This window comes from Heterocephalus glaber, unplaced genomic scaffold (genome assembly GCF_053883595.1).
Source record: "Heterocephalus glaber isolate CG9 unplaced genomic scaffold, H.glaber_assembly_v1.0 deba00001531, whole genome shotgun sequence".
Taxonomy (NCBI): Eukaryota; Metazoa; Chordata; class Mammalia; order Rodentia; family Bathyergidae; genus Heterocephalus; species Heterocephalus glaber.
The window spans coordinates 4,218,963-4,234,400 of record NW_028258329.1 but is presented as its reverse complement, the minus strand read 5'-3'; the positions used below and the strand labels follow the sequence as shown (position 1 = coordinate 4,234,400).

At 47.0% G+C, this 15,438-nt stretch overlaps 1 protein-coding gene across 4 annotated transcripts in view; it reads right to left on the bottom strand.

Moving 5' to 3' along the window:
• Apba2 (amyloid beta precursor protein binding family A member 2) overlaps positions 1–15,438 on the bottom strand; it is a 238,898-nt gene that overhangs the window by 210,721 nt on the left and 12,739 nt on the right. Inside the window, exon 1 of one of the 4 annotated variants that reach the window (XM_021264736.2) lies at positions 12,190–12,275. The exons of the other annotated variants lie outside the window; for them this stretch is intronic. The gene's annotated coding sequence lies outside the window, so the exon portion shown is untranslated. Of the gene's footprint in view, positions 1–12,189; positions 12,276–15,438 lie in introns of those variants that run through there. 4 annotated transcript variants of the gene reach the window in all.

The window sequence follows — 15,438 nt, the reverse complement described above, 5'->3', positions numbered from 1 at the left end:
GGCCATTAAAACTCAAAGTACCTGAAACTTTAAATAACTGCACATCAAGCCCATTTAATAGCATGCACACTAACTCAAGTGAACACACTATTAGATGAAACTGGATATAAAACTAAAATTACGAACAGATGCAGGATTTCCAAAGATGATGTTCTTAAACACAGCCATGGTTTGCTTGCCTATGAAAGCAAAACTGCCGTGGTTCAGTGGGTCGAGCATCAATCCGGAAGCACCTCGGAGCTCACTCGCCAAGGGAAGCCACGCAGGTGATGTGGGCCATAGGCACCGCCCAAGGTGCCCCGGATTGAAACTTTCTTCACCAGCTTCCACCATGGGTGAGAAATGCCCAAATCCTCATCCCTTAGACACAAGTCATTCAAGAGCTTCCTGCAAACTGCAAGTCCTCTCTGGCTGGCACAACACTGACTGACTGCCCACCGTTAAGAGCCTCGGCAGGAATGACTGTACCAGACACCGTTGTCCCACCCATGACTGGGCTCCTCTCACTTCCTGCCGGGTGCTGCGGGGCTCCTTCCAGCGTGGCTCGCCTTTGCTGCCCTGCTCACCTAGGACAGACTTCCCGCTCAGCCTCATCAGGTGAACTGACCAGTGGGCGGGACAGGTGGCCAGTCATTGGCTATACACAGCTCTAAAGAAACCAAACAATTCTCTCGCTCAGACTAGAGCAATCAAATCCAAAAGGGCTTCCACTGAAAAACTACCATCCCCAATCCGGTCTTCCCCACTCCACTGCCAATCCTTTTCATCATTTCTAATTTCAATTCTTCTAGTGGCTATTTAGGCACCTGAACATGCTAAATATGTTTAAACTCTACTTCTGGGTTTATCAACTTCAGCTACTATTTGACACCCTTGTCTGAGAGATGTGCTTCAAAGACAAGGAGCTCCCAAGCTCCGGTGCAATTGACCGTGACCACACACACTCCTACAAAAACAGTGAGGACCTTACCAAGAGTGCTGGGGACAAATGCGTACCTGGGAGAGTTCTCATTAATTCTGAGAACAGACAAGCATCCTTGGGAAGGTCTGGAGCCATGCAGCCATAGGCTCTTTTAGCCATAGGCTCAAGGACATAGGCTCTTTTCTCTACGGATAACATCTTTTCTTTTCACTCTGTACAACCAGGACATGAACCAACGCTGAAACTGGCATGTGGTGGCTACGTTTTGAGGACAGGAACTGGCCCCTGTGCCTGTCTGCACCCTGGTGGACGCATGTGGGGACTGGTACCTCTTCAGCCTGCCCTCCCTACCCTGAAGAGGGTATCACCGCACAGAGTGTGAGTCGACAAGATTAAGTCCTCCTTGCTTCTTTGTTTTTTTCTAGGTGGGATACTCTTGATGATTGATGCATAAATGGATAAACAAAATGTGGTATATACGTGCAATCGGATATCATTCAACCTCAAGAAGGAAGATTTGACAGGAGCAAGGAGTTCTGATGTGCTATTGTACAGGAGGGTGACTACAGAAAACAATAACGTAGTGCACATTTCAAAAAGCCAGAAGGAGTTCAAAAGTATTCACCCTAAAGAAATAATAAACATCTGAGGAGGTGAATTTAAACATTACATTTTTTTGCTGTTTTTTTTTATTCTTAAGTTCTTTTATTGGTACACTTTAGGTATGCAATTCGTTTACATTCATCACTGGGTGCTTGTACCTGTACATGATGTATCTTGGTTCTTATTTTTCCCCCATTACCTGTGCGCCCTTCACCCCTCCACCCTTCCCTATTTACATAGACTTTGTTTCCATTTTTTTCTGTTCTCATAATTTTTCCTTTCCCTTCTTTCCTTTCCCCTTCCCCTCCCTCCACCCCTACCTCTTTGGACCTTTTTTCCTATTTCAAATTATCAATTATTCATGTTAATCATTTTAACCCTTATTTACACTTTCAGTTTCTCACACTAGTGAAACTATTTGGTATTTACACATGTATGTCCCATTTATTTCACTTAAGAGTATGGCCTCAATATGCATCCATTTAGCTATAAATGACTCTAGTTTCTCATTCTTTATGGCTGAGTAGTAGTAAGAATCAATCTAACAAAGGAAGCAAAAGACCTCTACACTGAAAACTACAGCATTCTGAAAAAAGAGATTGAAGAGGACACAAGAAAATGGAAAGACATCCCTTGCTTCTGGGTAAGAAGAACCAATATAGTGAAAATGGCCATACTTCCAAAACTACTATATAGATTCAATGCAATGCCGATTGAAATTCCAACAATATACTTTACAGAACTAGAGAAAACAATCCAAAAATTCATTTGGAACCAGAAGAGACCTAGAATAGCAAAAGCAATTCTAAGCAACAGAGACATGCCAGGGGGTATCACAATACCCAACTTGAAACTATACTACAAAGGTACTGTGATAAAAACAGCATGGTACTTGCAAAAGAACAGACCTGAGGATCAGTGGAATAGATTAGAAGATGAAGAAGCAACTCCAGACATACTCAGCCACCTCATCTTTGACAAAGGAACCAACCACCATCACTGGAAGAAAGATAGCCTATTTAATAAACGGTGTTGGAAAAACTGAATTTCAACCTGCCAAAGATTAAAACTAGACCCATACCTATCACCATGCACTAAACTAAGATCGAAGTGGATTAAAGATCTAACTATTAAGACAGAAACACTAAACTTGCTGGAAGATAAGTTAGGTAGAACTCTTGAAGACATTGGCATAGGAAAACACTTTATGAACAAAACCTCAGTAGCATGGGAACTAGTACAAAGAATCAACAACTGGGATCTCATCTTATTAAAAAGCTTCTGCACTGCAAGACAAACCACCAACAGAGCTAACAGACAACCTACAATGTGGGAAAAAATTTTTAGCAGCTGTACCTCAGACAAAGGATTACTATCTAGAATATATAAAGAACTGAAAAAAATCAGACCCCCCAAATTCAAAGACCCAATTCAAACATGGGCATCTGAAATGAACAGACATTTCTCAGACAAAGAAGTAAAAGCAGCAAATAAATATATGAAAAAATGTTCAACATCACTGGTCATTTGAGAGATGTAGATGAAAAGAACACTGAGATTCCACCTTACCCCAGAAAGAATGGCTGCTATCAAGAAATCAACCAATAAACATTACATTTTATACATTACATTAAATATTATAAAATGGGTGAAGGGAGAAGGGGGATGGGGGAAAAAAGAATCAAGATACATTATGTACAGGTACAGATTCCCTACAATGAATGAATGGGATCATTATGTATATCTAAAATGGGCCAATAAAACAAATTTTTAAAATATTTCAAGATCTATTCATGTATCCAAAACATTATGTGGCATCCTATTAATATGTACAACTTTTTGCTTTGTTTTTAGGTATCCATCAAAAAATAAAACTTGTTAAAAAGGAAGAAAATTCTACAACATGGATAAACTTTGAAGATATTATGGCTAAGTCAAGTGAGCCAATCAGGAGAGGTCAAGTATTGGACGATTCATTTACGTAATGTATCGTACGTTGTCAAAGTCCTAGAGAGAGAAAGTAAAATGATGGTTGTTGAATTATATGGAGAGAAGAACGGGGAACTGGCTCTTAATAGGTACAGTTTTAACTTTGCAAGATGAAGAATGTTCTGGAGAAGGATGACGGTGATGTTTATACAACCACGAACGTACCTCGTGCACTCAATTTTACACTTAAAAATGGTCCAGGCAGTAAATTTCAAGTTATGTATACTTTACCACCGTTTTTTAAAAGTTGAGCAAATAAAGGCATCCTTGGTGCTGGATGACAGTAGAGTGCTGCCGAACCGCCTATTTTGTCAGTGATGTTCCCAAATCTGTCCCAAAGCCAGCCAACAGAGTGACCGCGAGCCTGGGGTGTCCCACAGAGACACTGCCTGACCAACAATGCAAACCTCCCCCACTGGCTCCGCTGTGGAATCACAGGAAGGGACTCCGTGCAGGAGGCAGGGGCCAGAGAAGACGGCCCACGCTGCTTGGAGGTGGGAAGGACACGCAGGCACTTTTCACCACGACGGGGCAGCTGCCCTTCCCTACACCAGCAGCACAGGGCCAGGCAGAGGCCAGGAGCTCAGGGAAATCCAGGCGGCCCAGCCGGACAACGGCACAGGCCTCCATTCTCGGGGACCTCAGAGGGGCCAGAGGCAAAAGCAGCAAACACACAGGAAGACATCGTCACTGACGGCAAGTGGAGTTTCTTTACACAATGTGAGGGGTGTTTTGTTTGTTAAATGGTTTGAGGTTTTCTGAAGTTTTTATTAGTACACGTTTGCAGTCCATGACGATTATATTCAGCATCGTGTAAGGAGCTGACACGTGTCCACAATACGTCTTAATTCTGTTGACAGCCCTTCCCTTCCCCTTCTCTCCCCTCTCTTCACCTGTCCTCTCCCTCCATCTCTCTTTTTTTTTTTCTTTTTGGTACCGGGGATTGAACTCGGGTCCTTGGGCTTGCGCGGCAGGCGGCAAAACCACTGAGCTAAATCCCCAGCCCCTCCCTCCACCTCTTGGTCCCCTTCCCTTTTGTTTTGTCTGGAACCCAGGGCCTTGAGCACGCTGGGCAAGCACTCTACCACTGAGCTGCATCCTCAGCCCTAACAAAAAGGTTTTTAAACAGACTTTAGAAGTGAAAGGGCTCCCTTCTGCAGATGGCAAGAACCCAAGTTTCTTCCTGACACTTGAGCAGACCCCTTCAGGGTTGGTTTAAATGGAAAACTTGACATCTGCACCTGCTCCTCCTGGAAAGGCAGGCTTTATGGCTGCAAGAGCCTCCTGAGTGCTGCTGGGTTGAAGCTGAGCAGGTGCCCATTCATTCCACCAACACTCTGCAGGCCAGCCTCAGGGAGAGGCTGTGAGTGCCATCGGATGACAGGGACACCGTGCGCTACCTTTCACAAGCGCCAATCCTGATACGCCAATGTCCACACAAGCAAGTCATGTCAGAGCGGGGACACCACAAGGGCAACCCTGCTGTGGCACTCCTGACGGACTCCGATCCCGGAAAGCATCTCCTGCCATCACGAAGCCCAGCGACAGATGTTCTGCCTTGTTCTCGCTGAAAGCTGACAGCAAAACAACCCTGTCCTGCATACAAAATGTTTCTGGACAGCATACAGCACAGTAAACGCCATGTGGTTCTCTGAGGTCGGGCGCAGGAGATGAGCCAGGGTCTGCCCAGGCCACCATTGGGGCAGAACCGTGAAGCAGGCATCGGCTCCAAATTTTCCATTAAATGAGAGGAAAATGGGCTATTGTGAAGAGTCATAAGAAGGTAGTTAAAGGCTGTCACAGTCCACTCATTCGAAATAATACCCATCCCATTAGGAAGGCTGTAATTGCAGTCCATTTCTAACATCCCCCTCTGTGTAAGGCTGACTGTCGGAAGATAAGGGTTTAAAATTGAAAATCAAAGAGCTGTTGCTCAGCTTCATACCGGGAAATGAGGCACACACAGGCAGATGCTACATTCACCCACAAGAACATGTGCCTCAGGTCCGCACCAAGAATCCTGAAAGTAACGATACAGATTGCTCTCAAGGGATTCACAAGGATGCAAAGAAGGCCTGGGTGATGCTGCACTGCTTGAGTCGCTGGGTTTAATGATGCCACCTCTCTGTTTCAGGGTTGTCTGGCCATAAAAAGCCGTAAAAGCCATGTGCCCCTTTCCATTGCCTGCCTTAAAAATTGTAGAGCCATGCCTCAACTGGAAGAAAGACGCCAGCTGAAACAGAAATCCTGCCCAGCCAACCAGGGAAATACACCACCCTGGACCACAGAGACCACCAAGCCCAGGTGTCAGGCACTGCACGCCCTTGTCTGTCTCCCGGGGCTGGTCCCCATCATGAAGGTCATGTCTCCCTGCAAAACACCCCACCGTACACAGAGCCATGGGGACGGAGGCCCCACACTCCGGCAGGCACACCCAGGTGACAGAAAGACTCTCGGAAACTCAGCCAGGGGGCTGACCCCAGCTGAAGATTCCAGAGCCTGAGGAAGGTCCAAGTGCTGAGACTCTTGTGCTGTAAACAGGGGCTGCAGGCCACGGAGCTGTGACCACTCATGGCCCCAAAAGCACTCAGCTCAGGGAGGAAGAGGGGTCCTTGCCCAGATCGTCTGTCCAGAGCTCTGTGACAGCACTTGTAGCGGCATTTTATCTCTATGGGACTAACCTTAGAGGAAAAATAAATATTCACACTTAATTTGAAAATAGGCACTTTTGGGTACAATAAGAGATTGCCAGATTGATCCAGTACCTATGTCTCTAATCCCATGGTAAATGTCCTTCTTGGGACTCATTCCCAAAGTCAAGTCCTTGGACTTGTAAAAATACCTCCTTGGAAGCCTGGGACTGACTTCCTGCTAGGGGGCTTAGCACCTGGATATGCTACCCTGCCGTAGTCCCTCCCTAGTTCTCAGATCTCTCCCAAGGGTGCCACATCCTGGGGTCCAGCTCTGTCCACAGCGCACTTCCAGTTCCCGCTCCTACCACCCAGTCTCCAGAGCACAGGGTAGAGTGGCTCTCTTGCCAGCTGCTCCTCCATTCAGCTGGCCTAGCTTTGCCTCTTCCCAACCAGGCACCCTTCTGTGAGCAGAGGGACCGGGCCTGAACAAGGCCAGAAGTGGGGCGTCTGAGGGCTTTATGGAAGGGCAAAAACATACAGACAAAAACTCCAGGCTCGGAACCACACACCTCCAGGCTGGTCCCCTGTCATCTCCGTCGACCTCAGACCTCCTGGGCCAGAATCATCCTCTGGGAAGGCTGACCCCGGCCCTGGCCCATGAGCCAGGGCCACACGGAGCCAGGGCCACACGGAGCCAGGCCACCTGACAGCACCCAGCCTGGTTGGAATTGGCTTCATTTATCACAATACCCACCTGCCAACCTAAAGAGGTCAGCATGGCCAGTTTACTTCATTGGACAGGAAAATTGTATCCTTCATCACTAACACATTATGAACCAGTATCAATAGTTAGAATCCCCTAAACTAAGATTCTCCTGGAAAACGGTAAAAAAAAATAACACAAAAAGCCAATGATTCACAAAACAACTTAGGAACCTAAACAAGCAAGGGCAATGTCCCACCATTCATCAGAAAGAGGCACCATGAACTCCCGGCAATTGGCAAGGCTAACACACACGCAGGAAGGGACCACTGAGGGGTGAGGGGCAGAGGTGAGCAGCACCGCACACTCCGGGGCCTGGATCACCTAATCCTGGTGGGAATTTGTTTGGCACAGTTGAGCTGAGGATTTCCTCGGCCAGGGTAGCCAATACCATGCTCCCCTGCATGGGACCACCTTCCTGGCCCTGTAGCCACCAGCTCACCTGCACTGCAGCTCACCCACCAACTGCAGAGGGGGCTTCACAACATCCTGAACTCCCCACCCCACCTCAGCCCCCGCTGTCCTGTGCATCCACAGGAGCACTGCTCAGTGTGGGTGAAACCGGCTGACAAGCGACTCACCAACACGCTCTCATCCACCGGCATTGATATCCCCTGAGCAGTTCTCAGAACCCCAGCTGGAGGGCTGAGCAGCCTTGTATGGAACCACTGCCCTCCCCCACCACAAGGGGGAGGCCTCACCACAAGGCCCTTCTCCCTCAGCCCACTCTGACCACACAGTACGACACCACCTCTGCTGACCCCGGTGTGCTTCCACTCAGGGCAGACCAAGTGCCTCGGGCCTGCTGAGCACATGGCTCCACTCCAAACCCAACCCACTGACCATGAAGGAAAAGGGTCGTGCTGAGGAGCCACAAGACCCAGGGGCCTGCAGAGCCAACTAAACAAGAACTTCAACAACGGGCCAACACCAAAAAGACCTAAATATGAGGAAGGAAAGGCCAACACTGGCAAAGGATTCCCCACCCAGAAAATCCAAAAAGAAGAAGCAGCGAGCCACTTAAGACAACTGAGACGTAAGCCACGTGCCCGGCCTCGATACTCAAAATTCTACAGATTTTCTCTCTACCAGTCGTAGTCAGCTACAAAACAGAGCATGAGAAGGGGAGCATCCAGCGACACCAACAACACTGGCTAGGAACTCCAACTGAAATCTAACAAGTGTCACATGCATACGAACGAAATAATCAAACATGAGTGAAGTATGTATGTAAACCAAAACATCCAGGGGAGAAGAAAACATTCTGAAGACATCTCTTCTCTCCTAAATAACCTAAAGAATGATCCCAATCAAAATCCCAAACAGATTTTGGGATGAATTTAACTTATTCTAAGTCAAAGGAATATATGAGAAGAATGAGGCAAAGATGAAAGAAAAAAAGGAAAGATGACCCTGGAAGATAACAAAGTAGGTGCACCGAATAATGGCGCTTTTGTCAATGGCGAACCACGTACGTGACGACATTCCCATAATACCCTAACCTAGCCCAGTGAGGCCGCAGCCCTCTCAGTCAGGTCATTCTACGGTGTTTTCAAAAGGACAAATCACCTAACAGATAACAGAAAGCCACAGTGATTTTAGCGGAGGAAATTAACATCAGAATAAACCAGGAAATTAGAATGGAGAGTCCAGAACATAGGAGAAGCAACCAGAACCCGGCAGCAACTACCACACTCTCATTGCTTAGCCCTTAGGCCACATCACAAACATGTATCTCAAAGCAGAGAGGTAGCAGCCAAAGGTGTGGATAGATGTCTAACACATGTGTAGCATGTACAAGGGCCTGGGTTCAATCTCCCAAGAGAGAGAGAATTAATAAATTATGTTAGAAAACTGAATGTTCATATAAAAAATTATATCCATAATTCACACCACACCTACAAATAAATTCTAGGTGAATAAAAGATGTAAATGTTTTTTAAAAGGGAATCTGAACTCTGAAGTATTAGAAGAAAATACAGGGGAGTGTTTATGTGCTCTTGAGATAGGGAAGCTCTTTCTCTAAGTAATCCACAAAACTTAGGAGCTATAAAAGAAGAGCTTGATAGATATGACAACATAAAAATTCCAAGTTTTTGCATTGCCAAAAATGCCTTTAAACGAAGTGGAGGGATACAGAGATGTCTGGGAGAAAATATCTGCAATGTATATAGCAAAAGAGAAATGACCCTGCTGGACTTAAAGTGTCAATAAATCAATGTAGGAAAGCTAAACAAGTGACAGAAAAACAGGCAAGAGTACAGAAAGAAAAGTCAAAGGAGAAATTCAAGTTATCATTAAGCACATAGGAAGCAGCTTGTTCTCATTCATAATTTTTTAAAATGCAAAACGAAACACAGTAGTTCCTTCCCATATCTTTGGGGAATCTATTCCACAACCCCAGCAGACATCTGAAACCATGGGTAGTAATTAAGCCCAGCAGAGACTACGTGGGGTTTTTTTTATATACATGAACACCTATGATAAAGTTTAATTTATAAATTGGGCACAGTAAGAGATAAATAACAAGAACTAATAACGAAATAAAACAATTATTAACAAACTACTGTAATAAGTTACATGAATGTGGCCCCTCTCTCTCCCTCCACTTCCCCCATGTAGGCCCCTGCCCCCCCCCCCCCATTTTAGGGCCACTACTGACAGCAGAAACACAAAATCACAGATAAGCAGTCCACTGTAACCTGCAATTTTACTCATGTGACTGAGTGGAACTGCAAGGACTGATCAGTCCGGAGCGTCTGCCGGCGAGTCTACAGGAAACAGCTGCCTTACACAGCGAGCATCATTTAAAGCAATCATCACCTCTCCAGAAAGCAACTTGGCGATAATAAAGTCACATCTCACGTTCCAACCATCGGACCCAGCAAGTTCAGTCCTGGAAACTTACACTACCAAGGCATCCCCATGCATATGCATGGATTTAATGTCTGAAACTCTGTATTCCGGCAGCATCCGTCAGAGTGAAAATAAGGAAACAGTTATATATTACACAAATGTTAGAATGAATAATGTTTCTATGCACAACTGACAAGGGGTGATGTTTAAAATATATTGCTTAGGACGGGGGAGGAATCTAATTAGTCTTTATACAGGTTCTGTGTCCCTTACCCAAAATGCTTGCGGCCAGCAGTGCTGCAGATTTCAAATTTTTTAAATTTTGGATTGTAGAATATTTGCAGATATGTAATGAGATATCTTAGGGATGTTACCCAAGTCTAACTGCAAAGTTCAGTTATGTTTCATATACACCTTAAACACATAATGTGAATGTAATTTTATACAACACTTTAAAATTATATACAACCTCATATAATGTTTTAAATAATTCTTTTCATGAATCAAAGCATGCCTACATGATGTCAGAGGTGGAATTTTCCACTTAAAGCGTCTTTTACTTTTTTCTCCACTGCTGGGGATCGAACTCAGGTCTTGAGCTTGCTAGGCGAGCACTTTGTCATTGAGCTATGATCCCAGTCCTCTATTTGTGGCATCATGTTGTGTTCAAAAAGAGTCAGATTTTGGAGCATTCAGATTAGGAGTGCTCAACCTATGATTTGGTCCCATTTAATTGAAAAATATTAAAAATAATAAATATATATGTATTCATGTAAAACATAAGTGAAATATTTCCACAGTGAAGAAAAAAAGGGAGGATTCTTCACCAAGCAATCAAAGACGGTCATCCAGGTAGAGTTAAATGAGGAGGGGGCAGTGGGGTGCCAGAGGGGGCTTTCTTGGTCTCCATTATAAATGTCTGTAAAGCTTGAATTTTTGTCATGATTGTATATTCATTTCATAACCAGAAAAAAAATGTAAAGTGAGGGCTGGCGATTTAGCTCAGTGGCGCCACGCCTGCCTCGCAAGCACAAGGTCCTGAGTTCGACCCCTGGTACCAAAAAAAAAAAAAGTAAAGTGAAAAAAATGCAAAACCAAAGTCAAAGGACTGCCTGGTCTAGAAATGCAGCCACTTGCCCTGTGGATGAGACCAGGGTTCTCACCCACAAACTGCTGCCTGAAAAATGGTTCTCTCCTCCTCCAGAGATGCAAGATAATTGCTAGAAGGCATGATTTTTAAAACAGCGACGTCAGATCTACTTATTTTCATTATTAGCTCTTTTATTGTTAGATAATGAAACAATACACAAAAAGTCTGCCTCCCAGCAGACTGCCTGTACTGAAAATGCTCAGAATCACTTCTCTATTTCCTTCCATTCTTTTCATGCCCTTCATGAGGTAGAGGTGAAAGGAATGTTTATCCTCACTGACAAGCAATGCAACTGGCAAGCGGCAACGCCGCTCCCTCCCTCGGACTCTGACTGGCCTCTGGCATCCTCTGTTAGGACAAAACAAGACAGATATGCACCATACGTGTGTTACCAGGAGGCTCCCAGGGAATGTGTTGCTGTGCATATTGAAAATAATCAAGTTCATTTTTCCAAGAACTTGCTTCGAAGTCCAATTTGGGGGAACTGTAGATTGTTCCATTTTAAGTTCTTCAACCAGAGGAAATCTAAAAATTCTTCCTTCCAGCTCAACAGAGCAGATCCAAGAATCTATTGCTTTGCAAAAGGAGGACAGGAATCCTCCTGGGGCCATAGAATTCAGCAGCTTTTCCTTGGATGCTTGGGGCCACCTACAGCTGGGATGTCAGGACACCAGGCCAGGCTTCAAAGGGCAGCCTTCCAGCCATCTGCTCAGACACACCTGAGCAATCCCTGGGGGTTCATGAAGAGAGCGAGGGCTTGGCTTTGATCCATTTGTCAAATGGCCAGAAAAATAAAATATGTTTTTATAATAAATAATTCCATATGAGGCCAGGTTCTGGTCAGCAGTCCCTCGGTGGGTGCGTGTAAAGAGGAAAGCCCCCCGAAATAACTGTCACTGGAAGTCTCCGAACCTCTCCACAGGCTTCCCCGGAAGTTCTTGGTTTCTCAAACACCACCAGTCATAACCTGGGAAAATGGGCCACAAGGACTGTGTGCACAAAGCCCGAGGGGCAGCTGCAACGCCATGTGCTGGACCCCCTCTCGATGAGGGAGACATCAGATGAGAGACCAGAGGGCGGAGGATGAGGAAGGGAGGAGGGGACCCACGCAGGAGCAGAGGGGAGCCAGGAGGAGGGGAGCTGGGAGGGAAAGGGGAGCAGGAAGGAAGAAGAAAGAGGGGGAGGAAAGAGAGCAGGAGAAAGGGAAGACAGGAGAAGACAGGGAAGCGAGCAGAGAAAGACCAGAGGGCAGGACGGGGCCCCTCCCACTCACAGTGTCTGGAGCTCAATCCAAAGCCTTAAGTTTCGCCCAGCAACTCTGCTTCCGGAAACTTATCATAAAGAAAGACTCCTGAGTATCTAAAAAGAAAAGAAACAAATATAGCTCCAAGGGCATTACGGCACCACTCATCGCAAAAAGAAAAACCATTCTCAAGAACTTCTCTGTCCAACCCGGGGGTCAAGTCTGTAGAGTGCCTTGCAAACCCACACGATGGTGTGCACAGAGGCTCCTGAGGCAGCGCAGGGGACAAGGGGTGGAGAGTTGATTGTGCCTAGCACAGGGCATGAGACCCGCTGAGCAATAACCCTGGCAGGAAGCCCAAGTGCCTCCCTCTTCCTCTTCCTCCTCCTCTTCTCCCTCTTCTCCCTCTTCTTCTTCCTCTTCCTCTTCTTCTTCTTCCTCTTCTTTTTTTTTTTTTGGTACCAGCAATCGAACATGGGTCTTTGCACTTGCGAGGCAGGTGACGGAACCACTGAGCTAAATCCCCAGCCCCCTCTTCCTTCTTTTTGCTTATCTTTATTTTCTAATGCACTGAATTTGTGTATATGTCATAACTAAAAACGAAATTTTAAAAAGAAGTGTTTGCTCTTGCCAAAACTGTTTTAATGCTAAAATGAACTAAAGCATATGAAATTGCCTTTATTTGACCACTTTTGACATACAAAAATAGCAGTTTCATATGGTGCAACCTAATTTTATCAAAAAATTTGAATGAGTGGTAAGACCTGCAGAAATTATTTCTTCTGCCTGACTCAGGGACAAGTGAGGAGGCTGGGATTTGCCCTGGGTCCCTGTGTTAGCTTTCTTCACTATAACAAAACACCTGAGGTAATTAGAAGAGAGAAGGTCTATTTTGGCTCACGGTTTCGGAGGCTCCAGTCCAGGGTCAGGTGCACCTATTACTTTGCCTCTGGTGGGCACATCGGATGGCAATGGTGGGGAGCTTGTGACAGAGGGAACAGCTCACTTCCTGGGCAGGAAGCAGAAGAGAGACCGAGGAAGAGGAAGGGGCAGGGTCCCAACATCCTCTTCAAGGATGCAGCCCTAATGACCTACATACAGGCTTCCCTCCACTCCACTTCTAGAAGGTCCACAGCACCTCTCCATAGTGTCAGTCTCAGGACCAAACTTTTAACATAGCACCCCCTGGGGGACACTTATGCAAACCACAGTGATTCTCAACAGGATAGGCGCTTGGCCTTTTCGGCCTTTCCATCTCCAGCCCTGCCGTATGGTTCCGCCTCTCCCACACCACGACTCCATCAGCAGGTCCCAGCCAGACATGACTCCCACCTTGTCCAGTGGGTCATCACCACTACAAGCGAAGGAGCTGGTGATGCACCGGCTGTCACTCAGCCAAGTCACAATGGCCTCTGGCAGGCCTGTCTGCCTCTCCACTGAACCCTAGCCATCCCTGCTGGCTGCAGAACAAAGGCCAGCGCCTATTTACAGGACTACCTAAAGCACAGGAAGTGACACTTACAGAAGTGAAAGCAGCTGACATGACCTGCAGGTGGGGACTTTGGCTGCTGGACTTGTTTTTCTGAGTCCCCACCAGACTTTCCTTTCTACGGGAACAAGGTAGACCGACCAGCATGGCCTTGTCCATACATCTTCAGTGCTAGCTCAGCCCCGCAGATGTTCGTTCCCTTCTGTCTCCTTGCTGGCCCAGCACCCGCATGCACGTCAGCTTTGGTCAATGCCGTCTGTTGCGGTCAGTGTTGCTCCCTGCTCTAAAGATGGCCCTGTGAGCCCTGCGGGCTGATGGGGTGGGCAGTACCCAGGACCTCAACACTTCACCCCTGTGCTGGGGAACACAAGATTGAAGCAGAGCTCTGGACGCTGCTGGCCGGAGGTTGCAGGCCAAGGGAACCTGGCTGACAACCCTGAGCATGCCAGCTAGGACAGCCCCTCAGTTCCCCTGGCCCCCGAAGGCCAGCATTCCTGATAGACTTTATGTTTTTAGAAGTCTTGGACTTATGAAAAATTAAGCAGACTGAACCGAGTCCTCATCTACCTCCACCATCTTCTCTACTGTCAGCCTCTCGTGTTAGTGTTGTATAATTTTCACAATCAGTGGAGCAGGACAGATCCCTTGCTGTTACCCACAGTCCAGAGTCCGGTCACGTCCCGGTGTTTCTCCCGTGTTTCCTTCTTGTGTTCCAGGGTCCCCTCCAGCATACCACACCACATGCCGTCATCAGGTCTCTTCGGCCTCCTCCTGACTGGGACAGTTTCTCAGACTTTCCTTCTTCTCCGTGGCCTTGACATTTTGGGAGATGACTCCGGAGGTATCTTGAGAATGTTCCTCAACGGGAATCCGTCTGAAGTTTTTTTTGGCATGATTAGCCTGAGGTTACTGGTTCCAGGGAGGCATCCCTCCGCCATAAAGCACCCTTCTCATCACAGGAGGGCATGCTGTCAGCGTGATTCACTCGGTTAATTCACATGACTCAGCCTTGCCCTCCAGGCTGGACCAGGGCTTGTGGGTTTCCCCACTGTGCAGTTCTTCTGTTCCCCTCTGGCACACTGCCCTTCGACAGGAAGTCCCAGTGTACACCCCGCTGCCCGCTTTGCCCTCTGGTTGCTATTACTCCATTCAAGGCCCAATCTTCCACCACCGCTGCCACGCCTTGCTCCTGCCCCTTTTGGTCCTTTATCCGTACACCTCCGCCAAACACACATGGATCAAAATCCTGAGGAGGCCCAGTCTTCCTCATAACAGAGTACCGGAGTGTCTGTGTGCGTGTGTGTGTGTGTGTGTGTGTGCGTGCGCGCACGCGCGCACCAGAACCCAGTGCAATGGATGAGTTTCGCACTGCAAACACTGAAATGCTTACTCCTGTGTAGTCCCAGCCTCCCCAGGGTGGCCAAGTGGGAAGGAACAGCCCTCAGGCCAACACGGACAAGGTGACTCTGGCCAGAGTCCAGCCTCCTCGTTAACTACCCAGGGCCAAACTGCTGCTGAGCCCAGGCAGACGGGGTGTCAGTGGGGCAGGGGCGAGAAGAGGCTGCTGCAGCCTGACTTCCCTGCCTCCATCAACAGTCTCCACACTCGCGGATGCAGGAGATGCAAGCGGAAACCCCCTTTGTAGTGTGGAGAATGCACGTTTCTAGATTTCTGAGTAGCGCACCACACATAGAAAACCCACCACATATACCAAATCCCAACCATAGCCACAGCCAAGGCTTCTCTATAAAAGTAGAAAAGCTTTCCACAAACACCACCCAGACCTCAGG